Source organism: Sturnus vulgaris, unplaced genomic scaffold, assembly GCF_052056855.1.
Source record: "Sturnus vulgaris isolate bStuVul1 unplaced genomic scaffold, bStuVul1.hap1 Scaffold_194, whole genome shotgun sequence".
Taxonomy (NCBI): Eukaryota; Metazoa; Chordata; class Aves; order Passeriformes; family Sturnidae; genus Sturnus; species Sturnus vulgaris.
This window is the reverse complement of record NW_028276164.1, coordinates 2,818,896-2,835,810: the sequence shown is the minus strand read 5'-3', so window position 1 is coordinate 2,835,810 and position 16,915 is coordinate 2,818,896. Positions and strand designations below refer to the sequence as shown.

The following is a 16,915-nucleotide window of genomic DNA, read 5'->3' as shown; positions in this document are numbered from 1 at the left end:
AACCCTCCCCTAGCCCCTCCCGGCCCCCCCAGAGCCCCCCAGGCACAAAGACAGCCCTGGAGACATCTCTGGCCATTGTCCCCCGCACACGGAGCAGGGACAGCCCCCTCGGTGTCCCTCTGCTGGCCCTGGGCTCTGTCCACCCCAGGGGGCTGCAGGGTCCCCCCAAAGCCCCCCAGGAGCCTTTGGGGGGCTGCAGACCCCCTGAGATTGCTCACCACAGCATCCCGAGGGGCAGCCACCACGGGCTGGGGACAAAGGTGGGGTTAGGGCGGTGCTGGGGGACACTGGGGGGCACTGGGGCTCCCTGGGGTGACCCCAAGGGCCATGGCCGTGCCAGGGGAGGGTCTGGGCCCCACAGAGCTCCGGGTCCTCACCTCAGACCTCTTCACTGGAAAGGCTCTCACTGTTCCCTGCAGAGAGCCCAAGGGACGTCATTGGGGTGTCACCTGAGCCAGTGACGTGTCCCCAATGACAGTGAGCTGTCCCCAAACCCAGCGAGGTGTCCCCAATCCCAGTGAGGTGGCCCCAGTCCCAGTGAGGTGTTCCCAGTCCCATTGAGGTGTTCCCAGTGCCAGTGAGATGTCCCCAGTCCCAGTCAGGGATGGGAGGGTCGGGGTGAAGGGGGGCCCACAGTGATGGTGAAATGGGGGAATTGGGAACCCCATGGGATTGGGACAGAGGCTGGGCTGGGGCTGGAGGTGTTGGGGGTGGGGGAGAAGGAAGAGGACGAGGAAGAAGAAAGAAGAAGGAATTTAAATGGGAGGGACACAGCCTGAAACATGGGGTGGGGGAGTGGCAGGAGAAAATGGGACAGGGGACAAAACCTGAGGGATTTGGGCGGGGCATTGGGAGAGAAGGGATGAGAAAGTGATTTGGGGACATCCCATACGTGGGAATGGGAATGGGCAAGGGGGAAAGAGGGTGGGAAATGGACGGGGAATGAGGCACTGTGGGGTTACTGGGGTAACTGGGATGACGGGGATTGCAATGGGGCCCTCTTTGGGTTGTACTGGGGGGCAGTGGGATTGCAATGGTGTCCTCTCTGGGAACAACTGGAATGCACTGGGGTGCACTGGGGTGGGTGGGAATAAAATTGGGTGCCTCTCAGGGAAGCACTGGGATTTACTGGGGAGCACTGGGGTGCAATGGAGGGAGCCCTGAGGGAGGAGGTCTGGGCCCAGAATTCCCAGTACTCACCTTGCTCCTCCTGGCTGTGGCTTCCCCCTGTGGAGAGACAGGGACACATCAGTGGGGTGTGCCCAGTCCCAGTAAGGGAAGGTGTGCACAAACTGGTTCCCAGTTCCCACAGTGAGGTGTCCCCAGAACCCAGTGAGGTGTCCCCAATCCCAGTGAGGTGTCCCCACCCCACTAAGGATTAGGGTGCACAAACTGGTTCCCAGTTTCCCCGGTGAGTGCCCTTCCATTTCCAGAACTCACCACGATGATGGAACCACCCCCTGTGTCCACGTCCCGGGGGGCCGTGGCAAGGGGAGCTCAGGACTGGGCCTTATGGGGCAGGAGGGAGACAAGGGGGTCCCCAAATCCCCCAGCCCACCGCTGCCCCGAGCCAAGGAGGAAAATCCCAGAGATCCAAACCCAAAGGATCTCCTGCTCACCAAGAGGAGGGAATCCTGCCCCGGAGCCGGGGTCGTGCTGACAAATCAAACTCCGTCCGAGATACAGAGAGCATCGTCTGCCAGGCCAAGCGTCTGCCCGGGGGCACAGCAGGATGGAGAAGAGCAGGGCCACGCTGAGCACAGCCACCTTCATCTTCCTCTCGCACTGGGCAGCGCTGGCTGAGGCTGCAGCAGGGCAGGAGCACCTTTATCCCTGCCGGGACTCCTCCCTGCGCCCTCCCTGACAGCCCCCAGGCCAAAGCCCGGCTTGGCACAGCCCCCAGCCCTGGCCACAAGCCCAGCCCTGGCACAGAGTCCATCCCGGCTGTGGCACGGATCCAGCCCCGCTCCCCGCATCCCTGCAGCTTCCTGCACGGGGCAGCTGCCCCTGGAGGGGACCGGGCACCCGGGGGGCCGAGGGGGGCAGGCAGGGATCCAAAGGCAGCTGGGGACCCTGTGGGGACACCCCCACTCCAACACAATCCATCTTCCAACAGCCCCCAGCCCCACACCCCCCATCTCCCGGTACCCCTCCCCTCGCAGAGCGTTCCTTGCAGGACACCCCGGAGCTGAGCCCAGCCCCAAACCTGGAGTGTCAGAGCAGGATTGTCCCTGTTCCCACTGCAGCCCCTGGGCTCATTGGGGCTGCACTGACCCCTCTTCCTGGGGCAGCAGCACCCCGGGATCAGGGAGAAGGGGCAGGGGGAGCACAGCGGGGTCAGGGGCCATGGCAGCAGCTGGGGGACCGGGATCTCCAGTCCCTGCAGGTGCCCTGGGGAGCACTGGGCAATGGTGGCACTGGGACACCGGGGCTGGCCTTGTGGCAGTGCTGGGGTGGTGGCAGTGCCCGGCTCCAGCCCATTCCTGTCCCTGCAGCCCCAGACTGCTCCAGGCCCCCAGGGGAAGATCCCCGGGCAGAGCCCCTGGCACAGCCACGGCCACCGTGTCCTGCTGGATCAGCCCAAGCCCGCTGTGCTGAGCTGGCCCAGCCATCGGCTCCCAGGGGCTCTGTGCCCAGCAGGGCTGTGGCTCCAGACCGGGCTGGCACTGGGACACAGCTCCCGCAGCTCCCCTGACCCCAGGGATGGCCCTGCCCTGTCCTGCCCTGCTCCCAGCGCTGGCCCTGAGCTGGCGCTGACCTTCCCAGCCCAGGGTCCTGCGCTGCTGTCCCAGCTCAGAGGCCCCTGTCAGGGTCACCCCGAGGACACAGATCAGTGACAGTCCCTGCCAGGGCTGCCACGAGCTGCCAGTGCCTCCATTCTCCACTGACATTCCGTGACATTTCCAGGACATGTTCCCTCCTCACGGGACACTGACCTCACAGAAGGGACCTGTTGTGGCACAGGTCAGAAAATCCTTCAGGCACCTGACTTGACTGTTTGCATTGGATTTTCCTGCAGAGCCAGCAGTGACCTGGAAGATTTTCCTTTTGCCTCTTGGTGCTTTGTGCCTCCTTTGTTGGAGAATTGAGGAGCATTGATCCTGGAGGGGCACAATGGAGGTGAAGCTGCTCAGGAGATGAATTTCCAGCCCCTGGACACCTAAGGGGCCATTCCAGATGACCCCAGCAGGTTGATGGGTTCCTTTTTCCAGATCAGCACTTCAGGGCTCAGGGCTGACTGTGTCTCCCAGTACCAAATTCATGGAAAACACCAAGCTGTGTGGCCCTGTGGATCTGCTGCTGGGCAGGAAGGCTCTGCAGAAGGATCTGGGCAGGCTGGATCGATGGGCTGAGGCCAAAAGTGCGAGGGTCAATAAGGCCAAGTGTGGGGTCCCACACTGGGGTCGCAACAACCCCATGGAATGCTCCAGGCTGGGGCAGACAGGCTGGAAAACTGGAAAAGGTCCTGGGAGTGCTGGTGGCAGTGTGTGAACATGAGCACAGGTGTGCCCAGGTGGGCAGAGGCAAAGGGCACCTGCGCTGTCCCAGCCATGGGGCAGCAGCAGGACCAGGGCAGTGACAATCCCTGTGCTGGCACTGCTGGGGCCCCTTGAGGGCTGGGTCCAGGGCTGGCTCCTCATGGCCACAGAGACATTGAGGGGCTGGAGCGTGTCCAGGGAAGGGAATGGAGCTGTGGAAGGTGCTGGAGCACCAGAAGTGTCTGATGGAGCCGGGGGGGCTCAGCCTGGAGAAAAGGAGGCTCAGAGGGAACCTTCTCACTCTGCACGACTCCCTGACAGGAGGGGACTGCCAGGTGAGGGTCGGGCTCTGCTCCCAGGGAACAGGGACAGGGTGGGAGGAAACAGCCTGCAGCTGTGCCAGCTGGACATCAGGAGGAATTCCTTCATGGAAAGGGTGGTCAGGCCTTGAAAGGGGCTGCCAGGGGAGGTGATGGAGTCCCCATCCCAGAGGTGTCCAAGGAAAGCCTGCAAGTGGCACTCAGGGCTCTGGTGGGGATTGGTCACAGGGTGGCTTTGGTGGTCTTGGAGGGCTCTTCCAGCCACAGTGATCCTAGGATTCTGGGATTGTCCTGGAGAAATGCTTTTTGGCTTTTTTCCCATTCCAAGTTCTCTACTCGAGCTTCCAGTCTCCAGGGAGGTTCCCCATCTCACTTCCTCGTGTCCAACCCCCTGATCCACAGACAGAACCATGGGGTGACCCACGGGCTGTGGCACCAGCACCACTCCCTTGAGCAGAAATTCTTCATAGCTGAGACAGTAGGAGCAGGAAAAACATCCTTCCTTAAAAGCTGGAATAACTGTTGGGACATTTTCTCCACAGCTGAGACACATCCCAAGGGAGGCAGGGCCATGCCCAGTTCCTGGAGCTGGGTGGCCTGTCCAGCTCATTGTCCCCACGCTCTTGGTGAACAACATCAGTCAGTGCACTTTGCACAAACTCTCTCTGCATGGACAGCACGTACAGGATTCCATCCAGGTATTGGGATGGCTGCTTGTTCTCCAGGTTCCTGTAAATTGCCTCCCCCACAGGTGATTCCCTCAGATCCTGGGTACCTCCCTCATCAGGGGCTCACAAGATCTTGCTCAAAGAGATTCCTGTCCTTCCCAGTGAGCAGGAGCTGCTTCTGGAGGCTGAGGACTGCTGCCCCATTCCCAACCCCACTGTCAATGCCCATATCCCCAGCAAGGAATCCCCTCGAATTCCTAACTCTTGGCCCTGGTATCTGGCATTGGAGTAACCAGCTGATGGTTTGCTCTCCCAGAGAATGGCTGAAATCTTTTTGCATCTCTCCCAAGTCAGCCTCTGTTTCCATGGATCCTTCCTGGCTCCAAGGGCAGCCAAGGGCCATGGTCTGGTGTTTGTGTGTCTGGAGATCCAGAGCTGCCCTGTTCCCCCCTGGATGTGGAGCAGGGGCAGGATGGGCCCAGCTGTGTCACACAGAGCTGGTGCTGGGGTTCCTTCCCTTGGCTTGAACCTCAGGACACTCCCTCCCTCCTGAACTCGCTCAGGTTGAAGTCTCAGACTGTTGGAGGTGACAACCTTCAGAGGGACCTGCCTGTGTTTGCCCACCTTGTCAGCCATGACTGCACTGCTTTGGGATGGGGCAGATCCCTGGGATCTCCCTAAAGAGTCGGTGAACCTTAGGAAAACCTGGGAAACTTCTTGGGAAGCACCACCAGGAGGATTGTAGCTTCACAAGGATGTTCAGGACACTGAGGAATTGTTGGAATCAGGGAGAGCACACCTATGACAGAGGCACAGGTGGGGCAGGTGCTATTCTTGTGTGTCCTCTGCTGAAAACATCTTGGAGGACAAAAGGCAAAAAAAGTGAAATTGGGAATTGTCTCCATCCCCAAAGCAGAGGGATGGCCCAGCACAGAGCTCCAATGCCTGACAAAGATCAAGGCCAGGATTTTACAGCACTACCCAGAAAGCCCCCACAGAGCACAGTGACTGCAGCCCAAACCCACCTGTCAGGATTCCAGCAGGAACAGGAGCATGGCACAGCTGGGAAAACTGATGGGGAGACCTGGAAAGGCTTTGCTATGGCCAGCAACTGCTCACCAGCCAGTTATCCCAGCCAAACCAGAACAACAGCACTGAGACCCCCTGTTCCTGTCCTGTGTCCCCGCCTCTCCCCCACACCACAGCTACTGAGGGAGTCTGGCAAGTGGAGGGCTCTGGGAAATTTGGAAGGGAGATGTAAATGTGGGGAGAACAGGCTCCTCTTTTATCCCGTGACCACCACAATACCTCCCTGTGGTCCCAGCCTGGGGAGAATGGCCAGAAAAGCAAAAACTGATTTGAAACCTGACTGTGGAAGAAATCCCAAGGACAGGATGACAGGAAAATCAGAAATTTCCCGGGTTGCTCACAGTCCTGCCCAGGGAGAGGAAGGAACCAGTCCAGGACAGATCAACTAAACCTCAGACCCCCTGGTCACTTCTCTAACCCATCTCTCCATCATACACCAAACTGGGAATTTGGGAATTTTCCATGTTCTAGTGAGCTGCTGATCTGGAAACAGGAACACGTAGGTGCACATTTCATGAGCCCACAGCTGGGAACATCTGGAATGGCCCCTTAGGTGTCCAGGGGCTGGAAATGTCCATGTGCCCCTCCAGGATCAATGCTCCTCAATTCTCCAACAAAGGAGGCACAAAGCATCAATAGGCAAAAGGAAAATCTTCCAGGTCACTGCTGGCTCTGCAGGAAAATCCAATGCAAACAGTCAAGTCAGGTGCCTGAAGGATTTTCTGACCTGTGCCACAACAGGTCCCTTCTGTGAGGTCAGTGTCCCGTGAGGAGGGAACATGTCCTGGAAATGTCACGGAATGTCAGTGGAGAATGGAGGCACTGGCAGCTCGTGGCAGCCCTGGCAGGGACTGTCACTGATCTGTGTCCTCGGGGGTGACCCTGACAGGGGCCTCTGAGCTGGGACAGCAGCACAGGACCCTGGGCTGGGAAGGTCAGCCCCAGCTCAGGGCCAGCGCTGGGACCAGGGCAGGACAGGGCAGGGCCATCCCTGGGGCCAGGGAAGCTGCGGGAGCTGTGTCCCAGTGCCAGCCCGGTCTGGAGCCACAGCCCTGCTGGGCACAGAGCCCCTGGGAGCCGATGGCTGGGCCAGCTCAGCACAGCGGGCTTGGGCTGATCCAGCAGGACACGGTGGCCGTGGCTGTGCCAGGGGCTCTGCCCGGGGATCTTCCCCTGGGGGCCTGGAGCAGTCTGGGGCTGCAGGGACAGGAATGGGCTGGAGCCGGGCACTGCCACCACCCCAGCACTGCCACAAGGCCAGCCCCGGTGTCCCAGTGCCACCATTGCCCAGTGCTCCCCAGGGCACCTGCAGGGACTGGAGATCGCGGTCCCCCAGCTGCTGCCATGGCCCCTGACCCCGCTGTGCTCCCCCTGCCCCTTCTCCCTGATCCCGGGGTGCTGCTGCCCCAGGAAGAGGGGTCAGTGCAGCCCCAATGAGCCCAGGGGCTACAGTGGGAACAGGGACAATCCTGCTCTGACACTCCAGGTTTGGGGCTGGGCTCAGCTCCGGGGTGTCCTGCAAGGAACGCTCTAGGAGGGGAGGGGTCCCGGGAGATGGGGGGTGTGGGGCTGGGGGCTGTTGGAGGATGGATTGTGTTGGAGTGGGGGTGTCCCCACAGGGTCCCCAGCTGCCTTTGGATCCCTGCCTGACCCCCTCGGCCCCCCGGGTGCCCGGTCCCCTCCAGGGGCAGCTGCCCCGTGCAGGAAGCTGCAGGGATGCGGGGAGCGGGGCTGGATCCGTGCCACAGCCGGGATGGACTCTGTGCCAGGGCTGGGCTTGTGGCCAGGGCTGGGGGCTGTGCCAAGCCGGGCTTTGGCCTGGGGGCTGTCAGGGAGGGCGCAGGGAGGAGTCCCGGCAGGGATAAAGGTGCTCCTGCCCTGCTGCAGCCTCAGCCAGCGCTGCCCAGTGCGAGAGGAAGATGAAGGTGGCTGTGCTCAGCGTGGCCCTGCTCTTCTCCATCCTGCTGTGCCTGCCGGCACAGAGCGAGGTGAGGCTCCAAAGGCACGGGCTGGGCTCAGGTCTGAGGGCTCTTCCCAATGCAGGGGCTCCGCCGGGCTCCCCGGCCCCGGGCCGTGCCGCTTTCTCCTCGCCACCATTGCCTCTGTCCTTCCCCTTGCCGCAATTCAACTCCCGCTGCCAGAGCCCGGCTTCCCCACGGATGCTCGGACCCGGCTCCTCCCTGCGAGGGCCCCAGAGCTTTCCTGTGCTGCTATCCCCAAATCCCGTCCTTTTGGGCCTCCCCATCCCATCCCATCCCATCCCATCCCATCCCATCCCATCCCATCCCATCCCATCCCATCCTCTTGATCCCCTCGGGCATCTCCCCAGCATCTCCTCTGTTGCCCACACAAGAACAAAGGCCAGTCCCAAACTAGGCTGAAGTGGGACCAAGAGGTCCAAACTCATTTAAGTACAGACTAGGCTGAACTCGGCCAAACTGGGATGAACTGTTCCAGTCCCAAGCCAGGCTGAGCTGGCCCAAACTGGGAAATGCCTCCCCCTCTGCCCCTGGTCCCCTCAAACCCCCAGATGATTCCCAGGGTCTTCTTTCCAGTCTTTGCCCTCAGTTCATTGCCTTCCACCCTGCAGTGATGTTCCCAAATCCCCTGGCACCCCCTGCTCAGAGCAGAGGACAGCCATGGGTGGGAGGTGGGGGGCTGGGGACTCCTGTGTCCCCCCAGCCCCTCAAGGGCCAATCCTGACCAACCTTTTGCTCTCCTTGCCCAGGCCACCTCTGATGGCAGTGGTGGAGCTCTATGTGCTGGGGTAAGTCCTGGAGCTGGGGGCACCAGTGTGGGAACTGGGGGGAAGTTTGGTCACCCCCAGTCTTTACTAGGACTGGGGACACCCCAGTGACATCTCATGCTCTCTCCACAGCGAGTTGGTGGCATTGCTTTTGGCAAGGTGAGTACCCCGAGTTCTTCTGCTGAACCAGGCCCTCCCCTCTCATGGCCATGACCCTCCAGGCCATCCCAGTGCACCCCAGTGCGTGCCTGTACATCCCAGAGCTTCCCAAGGCTGCCCCTTCCCCAGGGTCCCCATTGTATTCCCACCCATCTCAGTGCACCCCAGGCACCCCAAAGATCCCCATGCCCAGTCCACTTCCTCTCCTCTTTCCCTCCACTCCCTTCCCTTCCTCATTCTCCATGACAGTATCCCCAAATCCCCCTCCTGGACTCCCAAAGCCCCTCCCAAACCCAACAATTTTGGTCCTCTGCACCTGCTTTCCCCTGTCCCCACCCACCTCCCACTTCAGCCCCCATGTCCCCCCACTGGAATTCCTGCCTCCCCACCTGCATTCCCCCATTCCCATCCCTTCAACACCCCCAGCCCCATCCCCTGGGTCCCCAAGTTCCCCCAGTTCAGGGTCTTTGGGGCCCTCACATCCCACTCCATCCCCTCCTCCTTGGAGGTCCCAAGTTCCCCTCGCTCTCCTCGTCTCCATCCCCACCGTGGTCCATGCAGGAACAGGGATCGGGTGAAACTGCCTGGAGTGGGACTGGGGGGAGCAGAAGGGATTTTCCCACTCAGATTGGGGACAGCCACGGGGTGTGGGGACACCTGTGACTCTTGAATTCCCACAAGGACCATTCCAGACTAAACCTTTGCTCTCCATCTGCAGGTAGTCATAGGAGGAGCTGCAGGTGGATGCATTGTGGTAAGTCTTGAAATTGGGGCACCAGTGTGGGAACTGGGGGCCAGTTGGGTCCCCCCGTGCCCTGCTGGGACTGGGGACACCCCAGTGACCAGTGACATCTCCCCATCTCTCTGCAGAAGAAGAACGGCGTCCAACGAGTGAAGAGGTCTGAGGTGGGTACCCGCAGTTCTGTTGGGCCCAGAGCTTCCCCTGTCCTGGTCATCACCCCCCAGTGCACCCCAGCACACCCCACTGTGCCCCAGTACACCCCAGCCTGCCCCAGTATCTCCCAACCAGCCCCAGTATCCCCCAGTGTGGCTCTAACCCCCCCTTTCTCCCCAGCCCCTCGTGGCTGAGCAGGTGGAGCTTCTGCGGGAGTGATGCCCGGCTGCCCCTCTGGATGCCCTGGTGAGAAATCTTGGGGGTTCTCCAGCCCCACAAAAGATCCTCGGGGACCAGGGCAGAGCCTTGAGCCCTCTGGGGTGGGCAGAGCTTGGGAAAGTCAGAGGGATATGGAGGGGGCTGTCCCTGATCCATATGCTGGGGTTAGGTGGACAGAGCTGTCCCCAAGGCTTTCCTTGCACTGGGGGGCTCTGGGGACACCCAGTGTCCCTGTGGGAGCAGCAAGGGCTCTGGGAGGTTTTGGGATATTCCAGGGTGAGGGGCTCTGGGAGCCCCATGGATGTCAGGAGCCAAGTCCAGTCCCAGGTGTATTCGGGGCTCCAAATCCCTTCTCCTGCTGCAGGTCCCTGCAAAGAGAGGGGTGGGAACAAGGTTCCTCTCGTGTCCCAGTGGACACGGGTGTCACGACTTGGGCTTTGCCTTTCAGGTCTGGAACTGGTGATGACACCCAGGGCCTGTCCCCCTCCAGCAGCATGAGGAGATGATCATCTCTGGATAATCCCCCTGATCCCCTGGGAGCCCTGGGAATTTCCCTGGAATAATCAATAAACCCCTTCAGCAAAACAACTCTGTGTATGCACGTGTGCCTGTTCTCATGTCTGTGTGTGTGTTCCCCTGTCCATGTGTGTGTTCCCACATCCCTGCGTGTTCCTGTGTCTCTGTGTGTTATCTCCATGTGTGTTCCCATGTCCGTGTTCCGTGTCCCTGTGTGTTCTGTGGCCCTTGCTCATCCCTGCGAGTCTCCAGTCCCTCCCCCACCATGACCAGAGTGACTCCAGGGGCTCCCAGGGGTCTCTCTCTCCCCGCACACCACTGTGTGCCCTGGGCAGGGCAGGCTGGGACACCCTGGAATGTCCCCCTGGAGCTGGGAGGGACGAGGGGCACCCAGAGCAGCCTCTGGAGCCCCCAGGGTTTGGGGCACAGAGGGAAACAGGTTCTGCCCAGGGCTCTGGGAGCCCCATCCCCAGGGAGCACAGGCTGGGCTCGGGGCAGGAGAGGATCATGGCCAGGAGCCTGGAGCCCTGGCTCCTCTGCTCCGTCTGGGAGTGACAGAGCTTCCCTGGCCAAGGATCAGCACTCGTGGCTTCATGGCTCTTGGCAATGAGGGGGTTAAGGTCACTTGAAGAATCTTGGGCTGTTCAGATCCCATCCTTGAGGTGCCTCTGCCCAAATTCAGGGGCAAATGGGACCAAAGTCAATAGTCTGGAATTGACTGAACAATGAAATGCCAGGGAGAGAAAGGAGGAAGGGCAGGAAGAGAGGGAGAAGGGAGGGAGAGAGATCAATCAGAAGGTCAGCACCACCCATGGATCCAGCAGTGTCCTGTTGGTCCTTCTTCCCCTGGAGCTTTTGGGTGTTGGGGGGTCCTGAGGTCATTCTGAACTTCTCCCTGTTTATCCATTTTAGCAAACTCAGGAATTAGTGCTCATGGGCTACAACCCCTCTCTAATGCCATTGGTTTAACGATTCCCTGGCCTTGGGTGCTGATTATTCCAGGCTCAGGCTGACTCTTCTGTTCAGCTGGAGGTTTCTGGGCTTGGTGGTGGCCATGGGTCAGTGGTCACCATCTGCCCCTCTGGAATTCCCTTTGACCCAGTCACAGCTGATTCCAGCACCAGTGCTGGGTTGGATTTCCTTGTCCACCACCAGGGTCCATTCTGATCCCCCAGCTTTGTTTACCTCCCCCAAGGTCCAAGCTGGCCTGAGGACAATTGTCCCACCTTGATCTTACCTTAGGGTGCTCCATTCTGTGCTTGTCTCTTGGCACAATCCTCTTGTGGGGACAGTGTTTGGGATGGGCAACTGCTGCTCCTTAGTCCCAACACCAGTGGAGCCTCCCCAGCCCCCAGGAGTCCTGCCTGGGTGTCCCCAAGGTGTCCCCTAAGTGTTCCAGCCCAGTGACCCCCTGGTGACCCCCTCCAGCCCCACTTCATGCAGCTCCCAGAGCACAGCGAGGTCTTTGAGGCTCTGGACTGTGACATCTTTGAGGCTCCAGAGCCGATGGCGCTGCCAGTGCTGGTCCCCATCGAGATGTGAAATGCCCTCAATAAGGAGCAGGGGTGGCCTTCATCATCACCATCATCTTCATCACCACAACCACCCACATCATCAGCCTTATCCTCTGCAACATCATCATCTTCATCTTCATCACCCACACTGCCATCATCATCTCCCAATACCATCAACCTCCATCATCATCACCACAACACCAACAGCACCATCTTCATCATCACCTTCATCTTCACCACCCACACCCTTGACACCATCACCCTGACACTGCTCACACCATGTCCCCACAGCCCCCTGTCCCAGCATTCCCAATCCCCCTATTCCCATGGGCCCATGTCCCACCTGAACCCTGCCCTCTGCTCATGGGTCACCTCCATGGTCACCTTCACAGTCCAAGGTCACCTCCAGCTCTTCCCTGTCCCCACCCTCTCACTTCCTGTGTCCCTTCGACCATCTCCAGGTGCTCTTGACCATCTCCATGCCCCCACTACCATCTCCCTGTCCCCCCCTCATGTCCCACCACCACATCCCGTTCACCTTGAACATCTCCATATCCCCCCTCATGTCCTCCCCATGTCCCCACCACCTCTCCACATTTCACTGCTCATCTCTGTCCCCAGTTCCATCTTCCTGTCTCCTCCAGCTCCTCCCTGTCCTCTCCACATTTGAAACCACCATGTCCAGGTCACCTCCACGATCTCCAGGTCTCCTTGACCATCTCCTCCTGGCTACCATCCCCATCCCCATGACCCCACCACCATGTCCATGTCCTCTCCATGTCCCCAACTCCATGTCTGGGTCCTCTCTTGTCCCTGCCCCCACTGTCATCTCCATGTCCCCTCTGCTGTCCCCTCCACCATGGCTCACCTATCTCGATCTCTTCCCTGTCTCCCACTCGCAATGTCCCTCTGTTCCCCTCTTCCCCCATCTCCATCTTCTGCCCTCAGCCCAACCTTGTCCAACCCCTCGGCCCCAGCCCCGCCCAGAGGAACACCCCTGGTACTGTCACCACACCTCTGGCACTGTCACCACACCACTGGCACTGGCACCATACCCGTGACACAGTCACCACCACATCCCTGGCAGTGCCACCACATCTCTGGCACTGTCACCGCACCCTTGGCACTGACACCACCACACACCTGGCACTGCCAGCACCACACCCATGGTACTGCCACCATCACACCGCGGGCACTGCCACCATCACACCGCGGGCACTGTCACCACGCCCCTGGCACTGTCACCACGCCATTCCCCGCCCCGGCCTTGTTTTCCCTTTCACATCCCAGTGTTTCCTATCACAGCTACTGCGGGAACACCCCTGTCACTGTCACCTCCTGTCACCCCCATGTGTCCGTCACCCCCGATGCCTCTGTAACCCCCCCACGTGACACTAATGGGATGTGGCAGGGTCTGAATTAGGGGGGGGCAGGTTGGGGGAATCACCTGATGTCATCTGGTGTCACCCCAAGTGCCACCCCCCGTCCGTGGGGCGCCACCCAAGTGTCCCCAATGCCCTCGCCACGCTCATTTACTGTCAATAAAGGGAATTTCCCCTCCCCCATCCCAAACCGCCTGCGGGTTTTTTGGGGGGTGGGGACCCCCAGGGCAGCCAATCACAGCCCAGGGTCGGGCATTGGGGCGAGGCGGGCCACGCCCCCCCAGGTAAGAACCCCCAAGCCCCAATTCGGGCTTCAGTCGCCTCCAACCCTGGACAGGTCAGTGGGGCGCCCCTCCCCCACCTGGGAGTCTCGGGAAGGGGAGGGGGGAGGGGTGGGTGATGTGGCCACTCCGGACCGGACTTTGGACCCCCCTGAGCTGGGGGGAAGGGGCAGGACGGGGGAGAGGGACCCACATTTTGGGTGCCCATGGAGGGGCGGGACCCACATTTGATCTCCTTCCTGGACTCCCCAGATCCATCCCAGGACCCCAATAACTCCCAACATCCCCCCTGCACCAAAAATCTTCTCCAAAATCCCCTTAGGACCCCAATATCCCCTCCAAGACTCTCCTAGGACCCTCAACCTCCCCCCAGGAGCCGCCCAAAATCCCCTTCCCAGGACGCAATAACCTCCCGACAAGCCCTTCCCAGGACCCCAATATCTCTTCAAGGACCCTCCTGGGACCCTCAACGCCCGCAGCAACCCCTCAAAATTCCCCAAATCCTACAAAGACCAACCCAAATTTCCCCCTCAATGCTTCAATAGCCTGAACTGGGGGATCGTGTGTTGGGTAACTCTAAATTTTGGTGTTTGTCGTTGGGCGAACCCCAACTTTGGGGCCCGAAGACACCCTTGAATTGGGGGGCACTGGGGAGAAGACCCCGATTTGTGGGGATCAGTGGCAGGGACCCCAATTTTAATTCAAAGACGGGGGATCCCCCATTTTACCCTGCCCTATACTCTTCTATGGGATCGGGTGTCACTCCGGGCTTCCCAAAGACCAACCCAAATTTTCCCCTCAACACCTCTAAACCCCTCCAGATCCAAATATCTCCCTGAAAAATCCTTCCTGGATCCCAAGACCCTCTCAGGGCCCCACCTAGGACGCCAACAGCCCCTCTCCATGATCCCAAATCCCTCTCCACGACCCCAAATCCCGCAGCCCCCAAGCAGCGCCTCCGTCTCTCTGCCCAGGCTCCCCCGGACCATGTCCCGCTCGCCCCCGGCCCGCTCGCCGCCCCCCGCCCGGGGCTGGGCCCCCCCGCCCCCCCCGCACCGCCTGCGCTCCCTGGCGCGCTCCTGGCTGGACGAGGACGCGCCCTGGCCGGACGCGGCGGTGGCGACCGTGGGGGACAGCGCGACCCGAGCGCAGCTGCTCAGCAAGGCCGGGGGGCACTCGGGGGGTGTCCTGGCCGGGGCCCCCTTGGCCGAGGCCGTTTTCGGGGTGTCGGGGTGCCGGGTCACCTGGAGGGTGCCCGAGGGGGCGGCGCTGCCCCCCGGGCGGGTGTTGGTGGCCGAGGTGGAGGGTCCGGCCGCGGGGGTGCTGGCAGCGGAGAGGGTCGCCCTCAATATTTTGGGGCGCTGCAGCGGGGTGGCCTCGATGGCCGCGAGGGCTGTGGGGGTGGCCCGGGCCCAGGGCTGGGCGGGGGTCGTGGGGGGCACCCGAAAAACCACGCCCGGGTTCCGCTTGGCGGAGAAATACGCGCTGGGGGTGGGGGGCGCTGACCCCCACCGGGCAGGTTTGGGGGGACTCCTCCTCCTCAAGGACAATCACCGAGCGCTGGCGGCGGCAGCGGGGGGGCTCGAGCAGGTGGGGACGCCAAACTTTGTGGGGACAATTGGGAGGGGGCTTGAATTGGGGGGTTCTGGGTGTGGGGGGACTCTAGAATTTGGGCGGTAATGGCGGAAGGATCCCTGGATTTTGGGGAAACTCGGAGACTGGAGGAGCAGCACCCCAGTTTGGGGGGGAGATTGGAGGGGAGACCCTTGAATTGGTGGGTTCTGGGTGGTCGGTGTGACAACCCCAGTTTTGGGGGTGTGGGGAATATGAGGTCTGGAGGTAATGGGGGGTTTTGGTGGAGGGGGCTCGATTTTGGGGGAGTGATGGCTTGGGGTACCCCGAATTTTGAGGGTGGTGGGGAAGCACCAATATTTAAAAGGGGTACCAATTTTGGGACAGACTCTTGGACTGGGGTATTGTGGGCGTGGACTGATGTGGGAGGACCCCCGAATTGGGGGGGATGGGTGCGGGGCTCCCAACTTTGGAAGGAAATTGGGGTCACCCCTGAATTGGGGGGAGATCATGTGATGGGTAACTCCAAATTTTGGTGGTTGTAGTTGAGAGAACCCCAGATTTGGGGGTGTAGACACCCTTGAATTGGGGGACTCTGGGGGAGAGAACCCCAAATTTGGGGATCAATGTGGGGGGGAGGGCAGTGGGGGGGGCCAATTTTAAGCGAATGACTGTGGGGAGCCCCCATTTTACCCTGCCCCATACTGGGGCGTCACTCTGGGGTTCTCCCTGACCCCCCCTCTTCCCCAGATGATTTTGGGGGTGCGCCGGGCCGGGGGCTTCACCCGCCGGTTGGGGGTCGAGTGCTCGAGTGCGGACGAGGCGCTGGCGGCTGCTGGGGCTGGGGCTGACATCGTCCTGCTGGACAACCTGAGACCCCAGGTGAGCCCCCAAATCGGAGGGGGGCCAATAGTGGTGGGACCCCAAGTGTGGGCTGGGCCCCAAAAATGGGGGTTTGGATTCCAAAAATGGGGATAAATCCCAAAAGTGGAACACAGGGGACATCCCGGGGTGAGGCTACACCAGTAAAATGGGAATCTGCTGTAAATCTGGGGCAGTCCTAAAGATACGAGGGGGAATCCCAATTTCGGGGGGAGTCAGTGGGTTGGATAATCCAAATTTGGGGGGTGTGGGTGAAGGGACCTTTTACTTGGGGAGTTTAGGTGTGGGGACTGTAATTTGGGGGTCAGTGGGTGGGCAAATGCCTGGATTGGAGACTGTATAGGAGGCCACAATTTTGGGGGGTTCTGGTTTGGGAGACTGCCATTTGGATTGGAGAGCCCAAATTTGGGGTTGTTCTGGAGGTCAGTGGTGGGTGGTGCCCCCAGTTGGGCAGATGTTGGGTGGGAATCTATTTTTATTGAGTTTAATCAGGATAACCCTTGATTTGGAGGGGTTGGGGGTGGACACCCCAATTTTGGAGCTCAGTGGGTGGAATAATCCCTGAATTGGGGGTTTCTTGTGGGGGGACCACATTGGGCAGATTTGGGGCAATTTGGGGGGGGATTCTGCACTATGTAGCATCCAGTATACATCCCTATGTCCAGTGTACCCCCAAATTTTGGGGAGGGGGTGCTCCCTGCTAACAGGGTGTCCCCCCAGGAGCTGCACTCGGCTGCGGCGCAGGTCAAGGCTGCACATCCCGGAGTGACGGTGGAGGCCAGCGGGGGCATCGTTTTGGAGACCCTCCCCCAGTTTTTGGGGCCCCACATCGACGTGGTGTCCATGGGGTGTCTGACCCACAGTGCCCCCGCCCTGGACTTTGCGCTGCGGGTGCTGGAACCCTAAAATCCATCCCCCGACCCTTAAAACCCAGCCTAGGACCCCAAAAATCCATCCTAGGACCCTAAAAACCTACTCTGGAACCCCAAAACCCAACCTGAGATGCCCAAATCCATCCTGGGGAGGGTGAAACTCACTGTGAAACTCCAAAATCCACCCTGGGAATCCTCAAACCCCAAAGGCCCCCCACTAAGGGGTCTGTGAAATCTGGCGCTGGGACCCACAAAATCAATCTTGCACCCCAAAATCTGTCTTGGAACTGCCTAAATCAACCCTGGGACACCAAAAAATTC

General features: G+C 60.4%; 1 long non-coding RNA gene across 1 annotated transcript; it reads left to right on the top strand.

Moving 5' to 3' along the window:
• The first annotated feature begins 7,447 nt into the window (after positions 1 to 7,447).
• Positions 7,448 to 9,371, top strand: LOC148218187 (uncharacterized). The gene is made up of 5 exons (XR_015800557.1): positions 7,448 to 7,544; positions 8,285 to 8,323; positions 8,435 to 8,461; positions 9,180 to 9,215; positions 9,332 to 9,371. It is a non-coding gene; the product is annotated as an uncharacterized LOC148218187 (long non-coding RNA).
• The last annotated feature ends 7,544 nt before the right edge of the window (positions 9,372 to 16,915 follow it).